Source organism: Bos grunniens, chromosome 7 (genome assembly GCF_055505025.1).
Source record: "Bos grunniens cultivar Pamir isolate PY7600 chromosome 7, Bosgru_T2T1.0, whole genome shotgun sequence".
NCBI classification, from domain to species: domain Eukaryota; kingdom Metazoa; phylum Chordata; class Mammalia; order Artiodactyla; family Bovidae; genus Bos; species Bos grunniens.
This window is the reverse complement of record NC_141171.1, coordinates 19,373,806-19,386,571: the sequence shown is the minus strand read 5'-3', so window position 1 is coordinate 19,386,571 and position 12,766 is coordinate 19,373,806.

The following is a 12,766-nucleotide window of genomic DNA, read 5'->3' as shown; positions in this document are numbered from 1 at the left end:
TGTGCGGTGCTGTTGTTCAACCTTGTGTTAAATGGACGACTTGGGGGGGCGGGCGGAAGGGAGTGCTGAGTGGGTGGGGGAGGAGGGGTCTGCCTGGTGTGGAAGGCCCAGGTAAGGAGCACGGCTCCCATCCCAGTTTATGTCCTGGGGCTTAGTGTCAGAGTTAGTCAGGAAAATGTATTACTGCAGAAAAAACATAAAACCACTGACTTAGTCGTCAACTCTGCTGTGCAGGAGGGTTGCCTCAGAGGAGAGCATGGCATGATTTGACCTTCCGGAAGGTCTAAGGGAACAGGAAGGCCCCCAACTCAGCCCTGCTTCCCTGAGACCATGTGATGGAGCCTATGAACCCTCTGGTCCAAGAGGTCTCTGCATAAACTTGGGTTTCCCAGAGGAAAGTCCCACCCTTTCCTTTTGTCCTGCCATGTTGTTAAATTCTGATTTTCTCTGCACTGGCATCGTCAGTCAACTCCTCGCCCACAGCACCGTCCTGGGAGTCCGATGTTGACTGTTTCCCCAGGGCCTGCCTTGCACCAGGCCGGGTTCAAGCCCCTGTAGAGGAAAGGATTGACCCAGCCATACCTGAGGCAGGCATCTCCCCACATCCTCACCTCCCGAGACAACAGGGAGACTGTGCCTTGGGGCCGTCTCACTTCCAGTGGCAAATTGGGCTGGAGGGTTCTCCAACTCCTGATTTCATGGGGACCCAACGACCCTTACCAGCCGACACCACTCAGCAGCCTCCCAGGAGACACCTGCACTGGCAGCATTTACTGAACCCCGACTGGGTGGTAGGCCCCATTCGTGGGTTTGACAGGACTCACCAAAGAGGGGAACCCATGTGGGCCAAATGCATGCTTTAAAAGCTCACGCCTGAGACTTGTGACTTAAGCCCGAGACTCTCAGAGAAGGCCATCGTAAAGCTCAGGCAGATTTCCAGTGTGGGTTGACCCAGCAGCTCAGAACTTAGGAATGACACGGGTCCTCCTGGGTCCTGACATGGCGGCCAGCGGAAGGCCACGTGGCAGCCAACATCGAGACATTCACTGGGACTGGATGGGCCACAGCAGCCCAGGTGTGGGTCATGCTGACAGTCAATTATTGTTTAGCCACCAAGTCGTGTCCCACTCTTTTCTGATCCCCTGGACTGTAGCCCACCAGGCTCCTCAAGAACATATGAGTGGGTTGTCATTTCCTTCTCCAGGGGATCTTCCAGATCCAGCAGTCAAATCTGCATTTCCTGCATTGGCAGGTGGATTCTTTACCACTGAGCCACCTGGGAAACCCGGGTCAATTATTATGTGCAAGTTATCAGTGACGAGACAAGCTCAGAGAGGCCAAGTGGTCTGCCCCAGGTCACACAGCCAGGGTGGTGGCCCACCTTGCTGGTAGGCGCAGCAGACAAAGGCTCAGAGTGAGGAGGTTTGCCTGCGCTCACCGGGGGCAAGGCTGAGACCCAAGGTTGAAGGCATTGAAAGTGTGCAGCCCACCCCACCAGGGGGAGCCTCTGCCCCTCTCAGTGTCACCCCTACCCCACTTCTGGCCTCCACACAACGGAGTCAGCCTGAAGTTCTGCTCACTGACTCATCTGTTCAGTTAATGCCTGCCTCAGATCTTGCGGAACCCTGGGAGTGTCTGTGCTGGTCCCCACTGAGTGACCCCTGTGGTGAGTGAAAGAACCAATGCCTCTTGCCTCTGGAGATTCCAGTCCTCCTCTAACAACTGGGGAGCAACCCCTGATGGCTCTGCCACACACGGAACCCGCCACCCCCACGGGATTCCAGGACTGTCATCTGAGCAGTGTTTACAGGGAGCAGAGCGTCCCAGCCCGAGGTTAAAGATAGCACACCTCAGGGGCTCACATCACAGGCCCAAAAGGAGATGATGGGCCAGCCCCCAGTGGTGGCACTCGGCTGGCACTGCAGGGTGCTGACCCCGTGTCCCTGCAGAAAGGTTGGGGGGTGTGGAGTCCTTTGGGAGATTCACTTAGGACTGGGTAAAGGTGGGGGTGGGGGGGATCCACCCAGTGGTTGCCACAACAAGTGTTAAGCAAGACCCAGTGCAGATGCGGGCAGCACCATCCGTCCTGGGGGCGAGGGGGATCAGGGGGAGGGAGTGTTCCCTCCTCTGGCCTGATCATCTGTCTTTTTAGTAGGTTGCAAAAGAGACGGTGATCCTCCACAGTGAACAGGACATTTGAGATCCTCCAGTGCAGCCAACTCCCCCTGACCTGAGTCCTGATGTCTTCTATTAAAAGCCTGTCAAGCAATGGTCTTGCTCGAATGTCACCTCCTCCATGAAGCCCTCCCAGATCATATCAATAATGTGGCCCCAGACAACCTCTACCCCATCCTCCTGTGTACTTGCCTCTTAATCCTTAAAACGTTAACCCTGTCACCTTTTTCTTTGTTTCCTTGTTTATTCATCATGTCCCTTCCTTAGAATGGCAGCTACTCAAGTTCATCCCATGCTGCATCCATAGCACCTAGAAGAGGGCCTAACTCAGTAGTTCATTAAGCATTTGTTGAATGAATAAATGAGCTCACATGGCTCATTCAAAAAAAAGAACAAGGAGCTCTGTGTGGCTGAATCAGTGAGTGAGGAGACTGGACTTCCTTGGTGGTCCAGTGTTTAATACTCTGAGTTTCCACTGCAAGGGATGCAGGTCCAATCCGTTACTGGGGAACTAAGATCCCACAGGCTGTGCGGTGTGACCAAAAAGAAAAGGGGGGAATGCAGGAGGAGCTGGTGGACACAGGCAGATGGTGTAGGGCCTTAAGGCCCTACAGAACAGAGTAATATTTACCCTCAGGGCTGTGGGGAACCAAAGCAGAATTTCACACCAAGGAGAGACATGGCCTGATTTAAGCCTTGAGATCACTGGCTGCAGCTGGAAGAACGGATTGGAGGAGGCAGTGGAATGCAGAGAAATGAACATATTTCAGATCTTTGGAGGAGGGCAGGACTCGATGAACTGGTTTGGGGAAGAAGAGTCTGAGGTGACTCCTGAGCTTGTTGGCCAGAACCAATAAGTGGATGGATGGTGGGTCCGTTTGATGGGCCAGGGACAAATGGAGCAGAGTTGCTGACTCAGAGTGACTCCAGGGCCTAATGGGAGCTCCACTGGAGCGGCCTCGTTCACCACTGTTTAGTCAATACTAGGAAAATGCCTGGCAAGTAGTGGGAGTTCAGTCACTACGTGTTGACTGATAAAAGGCTTTTAGCCCCGGGGAAGGCATGTGAGTGAGCTGGTGGGTCGGCAGCTGTGACCCAGCTTCAGTCAAAGAAGAAATCACCAAGAAAACTAGAGAATTCTTTGAGCATTTTGCTGCTGTTGTTGACTTGCTCAGTCGTGTCTGACTCTTTTGGGACCCCATAGCCTGCTAGACTCCTCATACAGCACAAGGTACGCTAATGTGTGCAGTGCAGCTCAAGCAGTGCTTAGAGGGCAACGTGGAGCTTTAAGTGCTTGCGCTAGAAGACAAGAAAAGCAGAATCTGCAAACTGTGGCCCATGGGCCAAATCCAGCCTCATTTTCACAAATTAAGTGTTACTGGCACAGCCACATTCCTGTGCTCACACCTTCCCTGTGGCCACGCTCACGCTGCAGTGGCAGAACTGAGAAGTTATGCTAGAGACGCATCTGGCCCCCAAAGCCTAAAATATGTACTTAATAAATTAATAATTAATATTAATATAATGTTTAGCCCTTTATAGATAGAAGCATGCCAATGCCTGATCTAAAATCTCACCTTACAAAGCTAGACAATTCAGTGCCAACTAAATCCAAAAAATAAAGAGTGGAAATCAACAAAATAGAAATGGGCAAATGATAGAGTAAAAACCAATGAAAGCAAAGCTGGTTCTTTAGAAAGTTTAAGAAAATGGAATGAAACACAGAAGCTTGCCTGGTGGTCCAGTGGTGAAGACCCTGCTTCTAATGCAGGGGATGTGGGTTCAATCCCTGGTCAGGGAGCTAAGATCTCATATGCCTTGAGGTCAAATACACAAAACATAAAGCAGAAACAATATTGTAACAAATTAAATAAAGACTTTAAAAAGTGACCACATAAAAAAATATTGACTGAAACAGATGGGCTGGTGGGGTGGGGTTCTAGATTCTGCCCTGCGGTTACCACCTTGCAATCAATCCTCCGATATAGTCCAGCTTCCTCACTCAGAATGAATATGTTCACTGGGCAGTGTGGTGTGGTGCCTTAGGACACAGGCCATATTACCTTGGGAATGGCACTTCCTCTCCCTGAGCCTCAGTTTCCTCATCTGTGAAATGGGGTTGGTGGTAGCAGCTGCCTACCAGCATTGCAGTGCAGTGGGTTCAGTCACCCAGTTGTGTCCAACTCTGCAACACCAGGGATTGTAGCCCACCAGTCTCTTCTGTCCATGGAATTTTCCAGGCAACAATACTGGAGTGGGCATGAAGAATTAAATGAGTTTATCCAAGAAACCCTGGCACACAGGAAAGTGCTCAGCGAAGCTGTCATAGGTGCCTACTGCCTGCACACTCATTTATACATAACAATCACAGGTGACCTGTAAAAAAACTTTAGTAATTATACATTTATTTGAATGTGTTTTGGGGAACAAAGTATGGCTAGGCCCTCTATTTCCAATATGTGAATTCATAGATGTTAATACTTGAAAAGTTCAAAATAAAGACAAGTTCATATTTTTTTACAATCTTTTTCTGAGATAAAACCTTATCATTTTATTTATTTAAAATCTTAAGATGATTCTTTTAAGGGTTTGGGGTGTTTTGTTTTTTTTTTTGCATTTAAAATATATATATATATATATTTTTTTTTTTAATTTATTTTTGACTGCACCACGAGGCATGTGGGATCTTAGTTTCCCCGCCAAGGATCAATCCTGCCTCCCCTGCATTGGAAATGTGGAGGCTTAACCTCTGGACCCACAGGGAAGTCCCAAGTTTCACCACTTTAAATGTACAGTTAGTGGCTTTAGTATAACCTTAAGGATGCCACCATCAGCCCTATCTAATTCCAGGAAGAAAAAAAAAAGTTGGTTTTTAAATCTGTTTAAAGAAAAATATTAAACGACTCAAGGAATAGAAATTAAGTAAGAAGGCAGATGGCCAGCAGCAATGCTGAGGAGGGTAGACAGGTAAGCAAAGCCTGCGAATCCCCGGGAGGCTTTGAGAGGGCGTGATGGCCCAGACTGACAGAAGGGGCCTCTAAGAAACACCAGGGATGCGAATGTGTGCAGCACCCGCTGAGGGGTCAGGGGGAACCCCAGGGAGCCTCGGGTAAAAATAAGAGATGGGGCTAGGGCCCTCTGAGAGGTCAGGCCGTTCCTTTTCTCAGGAAGAGGACCATTTTTTTAAAAAAACTTCCTTTGGAAATTGGAAACCCTGGGCTCCTTCCAGGGCTATAAAAAGGCGGTGTGTTCACTGACCAGGTTAAAAATAAAAGATCCCCACCCAGGGGCATTTGGGGTTGGGAGGAGACACTGTGTAGCAAGGCAGGGTAGGTCTTCTGTGTGACCTAAGGCAGGTGTCTGCCCTCTCTGGCCTCTGGTCTCCAACAGCATTAGACTGAACGATTTCCAAACATCCAGTGAATGGGCATGTTTATACAGCTGCTGATCTTATTTACAGAGATTGTTAACAGGGAGAGTGGCCTTTGGCATGGCCTGGAAGCTGGCACTCTCTGGCGGTTCTGACTCCCTCCCTGCCTGGTTTCTTTTAGGAAGAAGCCCTTTCCTGGCCACCGGGAAGGAGAGGCAGGAGCTGCTGTTCAAGGGTGCCCCCTAGTGTAAGTGAATGCTCATCGCAGCATCTTGTTAGTCACTAAGTCCTGTCCGACTCTGCAACCCCATGGACTGCAGCGTGCCAGGGTTCCCTGTCTTTCCCTACCTCCTGGAGTTTGCTCAAACTCATGTCCCTTGAGTCAGTGACTCTGGATCCCCACAAATAAAGGAACCATCCTGTTCTCCCCTCTGCCCCGCCCCCTCCCCGCCGCACGGCTGGACACAGTTCTGTACCAGGTTGGACCACACTGGCTCTGCCCTCCCCTTCCCAAGCCCCAGGCTCCTTCCCACCACAGGGCCTTATGCTGGGCTCTGCCCCTTACCTAGAACACCCTTTCTCCCTGGAATGAGCCCCTCCAGGAAGCCTCCCACAGCCACTCTTATCCCTGTTTCCCCTTCCACCATGTCCCACCACACCCAGGACCATCTTGGTTGTAACCTCTTACTCTAATATCTATCTCCCCCACAGATGTGTGAGCAGAAACAGGGTCTGCTTTAATCAACAGTGTGTCTGAAACAGTCCCTGGCATACAGTCGGTGCCAATACACACTGTTCAGTAAATACCTTGTATTGTGTATTGAACAGTGTTCAATACACACTGTTCACTCACTGGCAGGCAAGAAGGGAACATAGTATCAAGAGTCTGTTTTGCACAGCAAGGGAAACCATAAACAAAAGGAAAAGAAGACAACCTAAGACTACCAGAAAATATTTGCAAATGATGCAACTGACAAGGGCTTCATTTCCAAAACATACAGTTATACAACTCAATAACAAAAACAAACAACCCAATCTAAAAATGGGCAGAAGACCTAAATAGACATTTCTCCAAGGAAGACATACAGATGGAAAATAGGCACCTAAAAGATGGTCAATATCATTGATCATAAGAGAAATGAAGATCAAAAACTAAAATTAGGTACCACCTCACACTGGTCAGAATGGCCATCGTTAAAAATGCTCTGCAAATGCTGGAGAGGATGTGGAGAAAAGAGAACCCTCTTATACCTTTGGTGGGGATGTACAATTGGTGCAGCCACTATGAAGAACAGTATGGAGGTTCCTTAAAAAAAATAAAAATAGAACAACCTGCAACTCCCCTAAGTGAAGTCGCTCAGTCGTGTCCGGCTCTTTGCGACCCCGTGGACTGTAGCCTACCAGGCTCCTCCATCCATGGGATTCTCCAGGCAAGAATACTGGAGTGGGTTGCCATTTCCTTCTCCAGGGGATCATCCTGACCCAGGGATCGAACCCATGTCTCCCGCATTGCGGGCAGACGCTTTAACCTCTGAGCCACCAGGGAAGCAACTGCACTAGTGGGCATATATATGAAGAAAGCTCTAATTTGAAAAGATACATGTACCTGTATGTTCATAGCAACACTATTTACAATAGCCATGACACAGAAGCAATCTGAGTAGCCATCAACAGATAAATGGATGAAGAAGCAGCAGTACCTGTATACAATGGGATACTGCTGCTGCTAAGTCGCTTCAGTTGTGTCCGACTCTGTGCGACCCCATAGACAGCAGTATTCTGTATTAAACCATAACAGAAAATAATATGAAAATATATACATATGTATAACTGAATCACCTTGCTGTAACCAGAAAAAGAGATTGTTTTAAAGACAAAAACAGACTTAAGCAGTAATGCAAATTCAGGCAGACCTCAGAGGCACTGTAAGTTTGGGTCCAGACTGTGGCAATAAAGTGAATATCGTAATAAATCAAGTCACACAAATTTTGAGGTTTCCCAGTGCATGTGTGTGTGTGTGCACGCTCAGTCGTTTAGTGTCCGACTCTGCAACCCCGTGGACCAGGCTGCTCTGTCCACGGGATTTCCCAGGCAAGAATACTGGAGTGGGCTGCCATTCCCTTCTCCAGTTCCCAGTGTATATAAGTTAAATTTACACTAAGACTGTATTCTGTTAAATGTGCAGGACTTCCCTGGTGGTCCAGTGGTGAAGAATCGGCCTGCCAATGGAGACACAAGTTCTATCCCTGGTCTGGGAAGATCCCACAGATGCCTCAGAAGCAGCTAAGCCCGTGTGCCACAACTATTGAGCTTGTGCTCTAGAGCCCGGGATCTGCAACTACGGAGCCCACCGGCTGCAATTACTGAAGCCCAGGTGCCCTAGAACCCGCGCTCTGCAACAAGAGAAGCCACCGTCACGAGAAGCCTGTGCGCTGCAACGAAGAGTCATCCCTGCCCGCCACAATGAAGACCCAGCACAGCCCAAAATAAACATAAATAAATAAAAATAAAAGTGTGCAGCAGTTCTCTCATTTAGCGTAGCTGCCTTCCTGAATGACCTGAGCCAGATTTTCTGGAGGACTTGCAGCAGCTACTACACCAGCGCTCACTCCTTCCCCTTGCGCTGTTCTGCTATGAAGACGGCCTCTTTCCTTCAACCTCATGAACCCCCTTCTGCGGGCCTCACACTTTTCTCCTGTAGGCTCCTCACCTCTCTCTGCCGTCACAGAACTGAAGAGGGCTAGGGCCGGGGTCTGGATGAGGCTTTGGCTTACAGGAAGGAATGCTGTGGCTGGTTTGATCTCCTATCCCGACCACAGAAACTTTCTCCCTATCAGCAGTGAGGCTATTTCATTCTGTTATCATTCGTGCATTCACTGGAGTAGCACTTGATTTCCTTCAAAGCCTTTTCCTTTCTTTGCATTCACAACTTGGCTAATTATTTGTAGCAAGAGGCCCAGCGATCAGCTGCTCTCTGCTTTTGGCATGCCTTCCTTATGAAGCTTCATCTCTAGCTTCTGATTTACAGAGATGTGTGATTCTTCCTTTCCATAGAACATGTAGAGGCCATTGTGGGGTTGTTCACTGACCTAATTTCAATATTCTTGTGTCTCAGGGGATAAGGGGGCCCAAGGAGAGGGGAAGAGAGGGGGAATGAGCTAGCGGGTGCGGCAATCAGAACACACACACACACACGCACAGTGGGGACTTCCCTGGCAGTCAAATGATTAAGACTTTGCCTTCCAATGCAGGGACTGTAGGTTTGATCCCTGGTCAGGCAGTCTAAAAAATAAAACATAAGACAGAAGTGATATTGTAATAAATTCAATAAAGACTTTAAAAATGATCCACATCAAAAAAAATTTTTTAAAACACATATATATTTATTAAGTTCACAGTCTTATATGGCATCCCCAAAATTACAATAGTCAAAGAGCACTGATCACAGCTCATTGTGACAAATACAATCATGATGAAAAAGTCTGAAATTCTGTGTGAATTACCAAAACGTGGCACCGAGACACAAAGGGAGCAGAGGCTGTTGGGAAAATGGTGCTGATCGACTTGCTTGTTGCAGAGTTGCCACAGACCTTCAATTTGTTTAAAAAAAAAATGCAATATTTGTGGAGGGCAATAAAGTGAAACAGGATACAACAAGGTATGTTTGTTCACTTATTGACAGCCTACTGTGTACAAGGTACAGTGAAGTCAGACAAACGTTGTGCCCTCCGAAAGAAGACCAATAACAATGTGTGTGATGACTAGGTAACTTCTATTTGTCCCAAAGTGCTCAGAGTTATGGAAAAAGAAGGCATAGTCAGGGGGGTTGGTGGGTGCCATTGAAGATGAATTTTAAATGGGGGGACCTCATAGAAGCCTCTATTGAGAGAGTGACATTTGAGCAAAGATCTGGAGAAGGTGAGAGAAGGAGCTGTGGCAGAGTGTGAAGGGAGGACACTGGGCAGTGAGCAGAGCATATGCAAAGGCCCTGGGGCAGGACTGTGCCTAGTGTGTTAGAGGAACTAACAAGGAAGGAACTAGCAAGGAAGTCTGTATGGCTGGAGTCAAGTGGGCGAGGGGGAGACAGGGAGGAGCGGAGGGCACGGAGGAAATGCACAGGTCGTTCAGGTAGGACTTGGAGGTTTACTCCCAGGGAGGTGAGACCCTGGAGGGTTAAGGGCAGAGGAGGGGCAGGGCCTGCCTTCTTGTGGATGCTGCAGGGAGGGCAGACTGGCAGTGAGCCTGGGAGTCTAGGGACCAGGATGCAGGTAATGGCGCTGGTCCAAGTGGGAGCAGAAGGGGGAGAGAAGTGGGTGGGCTCTGGACAGTTTTTTGAAAGCAGAAGCAGAAACCTTGACTGACAGGTTAGTCGAGGGTGCCTGCCATCTTCTAGCTGAGCAACTCCCAGGACAGAGCTTCCATCCACAAAGAAGAGACGTAGGGGGAACAGGTTAGGGAGGCTGGTCAGACACAGAGTGGCCATGCTGAGTGTGAGATGCCCCCCATGAACCCCCAGCACCTGGAGACGTCGAGGCATCTGGAACCTGGAGCTCAAGGAAGGTCCAAGCTGGAGACAGGGCTGAGTGTACAGTTGAGGCCACTGAGGAGGGGAGAGACCCCAGGGAGTCCAGGAGAGTGGGGAGGGATGGCGTGGGGCGTGAAGGGGGTGAGAGAATATGGGCACTGAAGCCATGTGAAGACGGAGGTTTTGGAGGCCAACAGGCAAGTAGACACTTCAGACAAGGGGAGGAGGACAGAGAAGTGATCCCTGGACTTCACAACTCAGTACTAATGATCTAAACCAGGGCGGTTTCTGCAGCCTTGGGAGGAAGGCAGGCTGATTCCAGAGCAAGCACTTCAGGAAAGACCCCACCCTGGCCCCTCTCAGGGTGGAGCCCCCTTTCTAGAAGGCCCTCTATTTGCATGGGCAGAAGAGTGGGGCAGGGGGTGGCTACACAGCCTCCAGAAACTTCCTCCTTCTGACTCCACTAGACTTTCATTTTCCGGAGCTAGTGCCTGTCTGGCCTGGTTGTGGGTCAGGGCAACCAGCATCAAGACTTCTGGCAAAGGCCCAGGACAGAGCCAGACCTGAGCAGGAAGCAGATGCTTCTAGAAGAACCAAGACACTGGTTGCCTCATCACGGGCCATCTGCAGACCTCCACACCAGCACCCTGGTGGACAACTCTGCCCAGGCATGTGTTTGTTCATTACCTCACCTGAGGCGAGAGCCTGGACACTCCATGGCCATCACTGGGTGGCGATGGTGCAACCAGACAATAAAAAGTAAAAGTGTGATTTCTCATATTTTTGTCCCACCCTGCAATGGATTGCCTGATCAACCCCGAGGCACCCCACTGCTCTAGCTATCCAGCTTCCAAGAGTGTTTCTCATACGGGTTATGAAGGGGATTTGGGGAAAAGAATACTATGCAGCCATGAAAAAGAATAAGAACTTACAAACAGTGGTAGCCCATGCTCCTGATAATAGGGGTGGCCTAAGAATGCATGTTTGTGCTCTGCTGAGTGAAAGAAGTCAGACGCCAAAGACCACATACTGTGTGATACCATTGATATGAAACGTCCAGAGACAGAAAGCAGATTCATGGTTGCCAGGGTCTGAGGAGGCGGCTGCCAAGTGACTGCTACTGGGGATGTGGCTTCTTTAAGGAGTGATGAGAACATTCTGGAATTGGTGATGACTTTGCAATATATTGATTATATGAAAAAATTAAAAAAACTCCCACCCCCCCCCTTTTTTTTTTGCGGGGGAAGGGGGCTGTACTGGGTCTTTGCTCCTGCAAAAGAGCTTTTTCTAGTTATGGCTAGCAGGGCCTACTCTCCAGTTGCAGCGCTCAGGTTTCTGATTGCAGTGACTTCTCTTGTTTCCAAGCACAGGCTCTAGAGCACTTGGGCTCAGTAGTTGTGGCTGAGAGTAGTTGTGGCTCTACAGCATATGGAATCTTCCCGGACCAGGGATCAAACCAGTGTCTCTTGCATTGCAAGGTGGGTTCTTAGCTACTGGACCACCAGGGAAGCCCCTCCTCTGTTTTCCCTTCAAGGCTGTTTGGTCTAGAGGAAGCACCCTCAGGCCCCTGGAGCCATGTGAGGTAAGCTGGTCTCTGAGCTGGAGGTGGCCACCAGGGGGCGCTGGGGCAGCAGGAATTGTGGCCTCCTGTGAAGTTGACCTTCCCTACAGGGTCTCCCCTCCAGGCCTTTGCCAGTGCTGTGCCCACCCCCAGGGACACTTTTGTCCACCAATGGTTCATTCTGACATAAGTCAGCTGACTTCCTCCTTCCAGAAGGTCCTCTTAATTCCCCCAGGCTGGTCAAGGATCCCCTTTGAGCCCCCTACACTTTATCACAGTCCTGACCACCCTGTAACTCTGTCTCTGAAACTGCTCCATGACCCCTGGAAGGACAGAACAGAGGTGTCTCGGGTCACCTAAGGGGGTGACCACTCAGTCATCCCTACATCAAAGGGCCTGCACATTGTAGGAGCTCAGTAAATGTTGGTTGGCTAAATGGATGGAAGAATCCACATCCTCTCCACTTACTGCCCAGTAAGCTCCATGGGGGCAGGGACCAGGCCTGTGACCACAGCGCTCAGCAGGGTCTGCCCACAGTACGTGCTCACTAACTGTCTGTCAAAAGGATTCACTTTACTGAATAGTTATTGTGTGCCACGGTCTGTGGTGGGTTCTGAAAATGCTGCAGTGAGCAAGACAGATCAGCCTCAAGCTCCCTCAGGGTGGGCAGGCTGTAGTGGAGAAGCCAGAAATTAGCAAGTAATGAACAGGAATATTTCAAAGAATTTTTTAAAATCAAGGCCATAAATTCACAAGCTGCTAAAATCCAGTAGAGAGACACCTGGCTCCTTATCCTGCCCCAAAAGACTGCTTGTGAGCTGTATGACCTTAGATAAATGACACCACCCCTCCTGACCTCAGTTTTCTCATCTGTAAACTGGGAACACTGTTTCTAGCTCCCATGGCCATTGAGAGAATGAAGTGAGTGCAGGCATGCAAGCTCGGTCACTCAGTCGTGTCCAATTCTTTGCCACCCCATGGACCTAGCCTGCCAGGTTCCTCTGTCCATGGAATTTTCCAGGTAAGAATACTGGAGCAGGTTGCCATTTCCTCCTCTAGGGGATCTTCCCGACCCAGAGATCAAACTCATGTCTCCTGCATTGGCAGGCAGATTCTATACCACTGAGCCACTTGG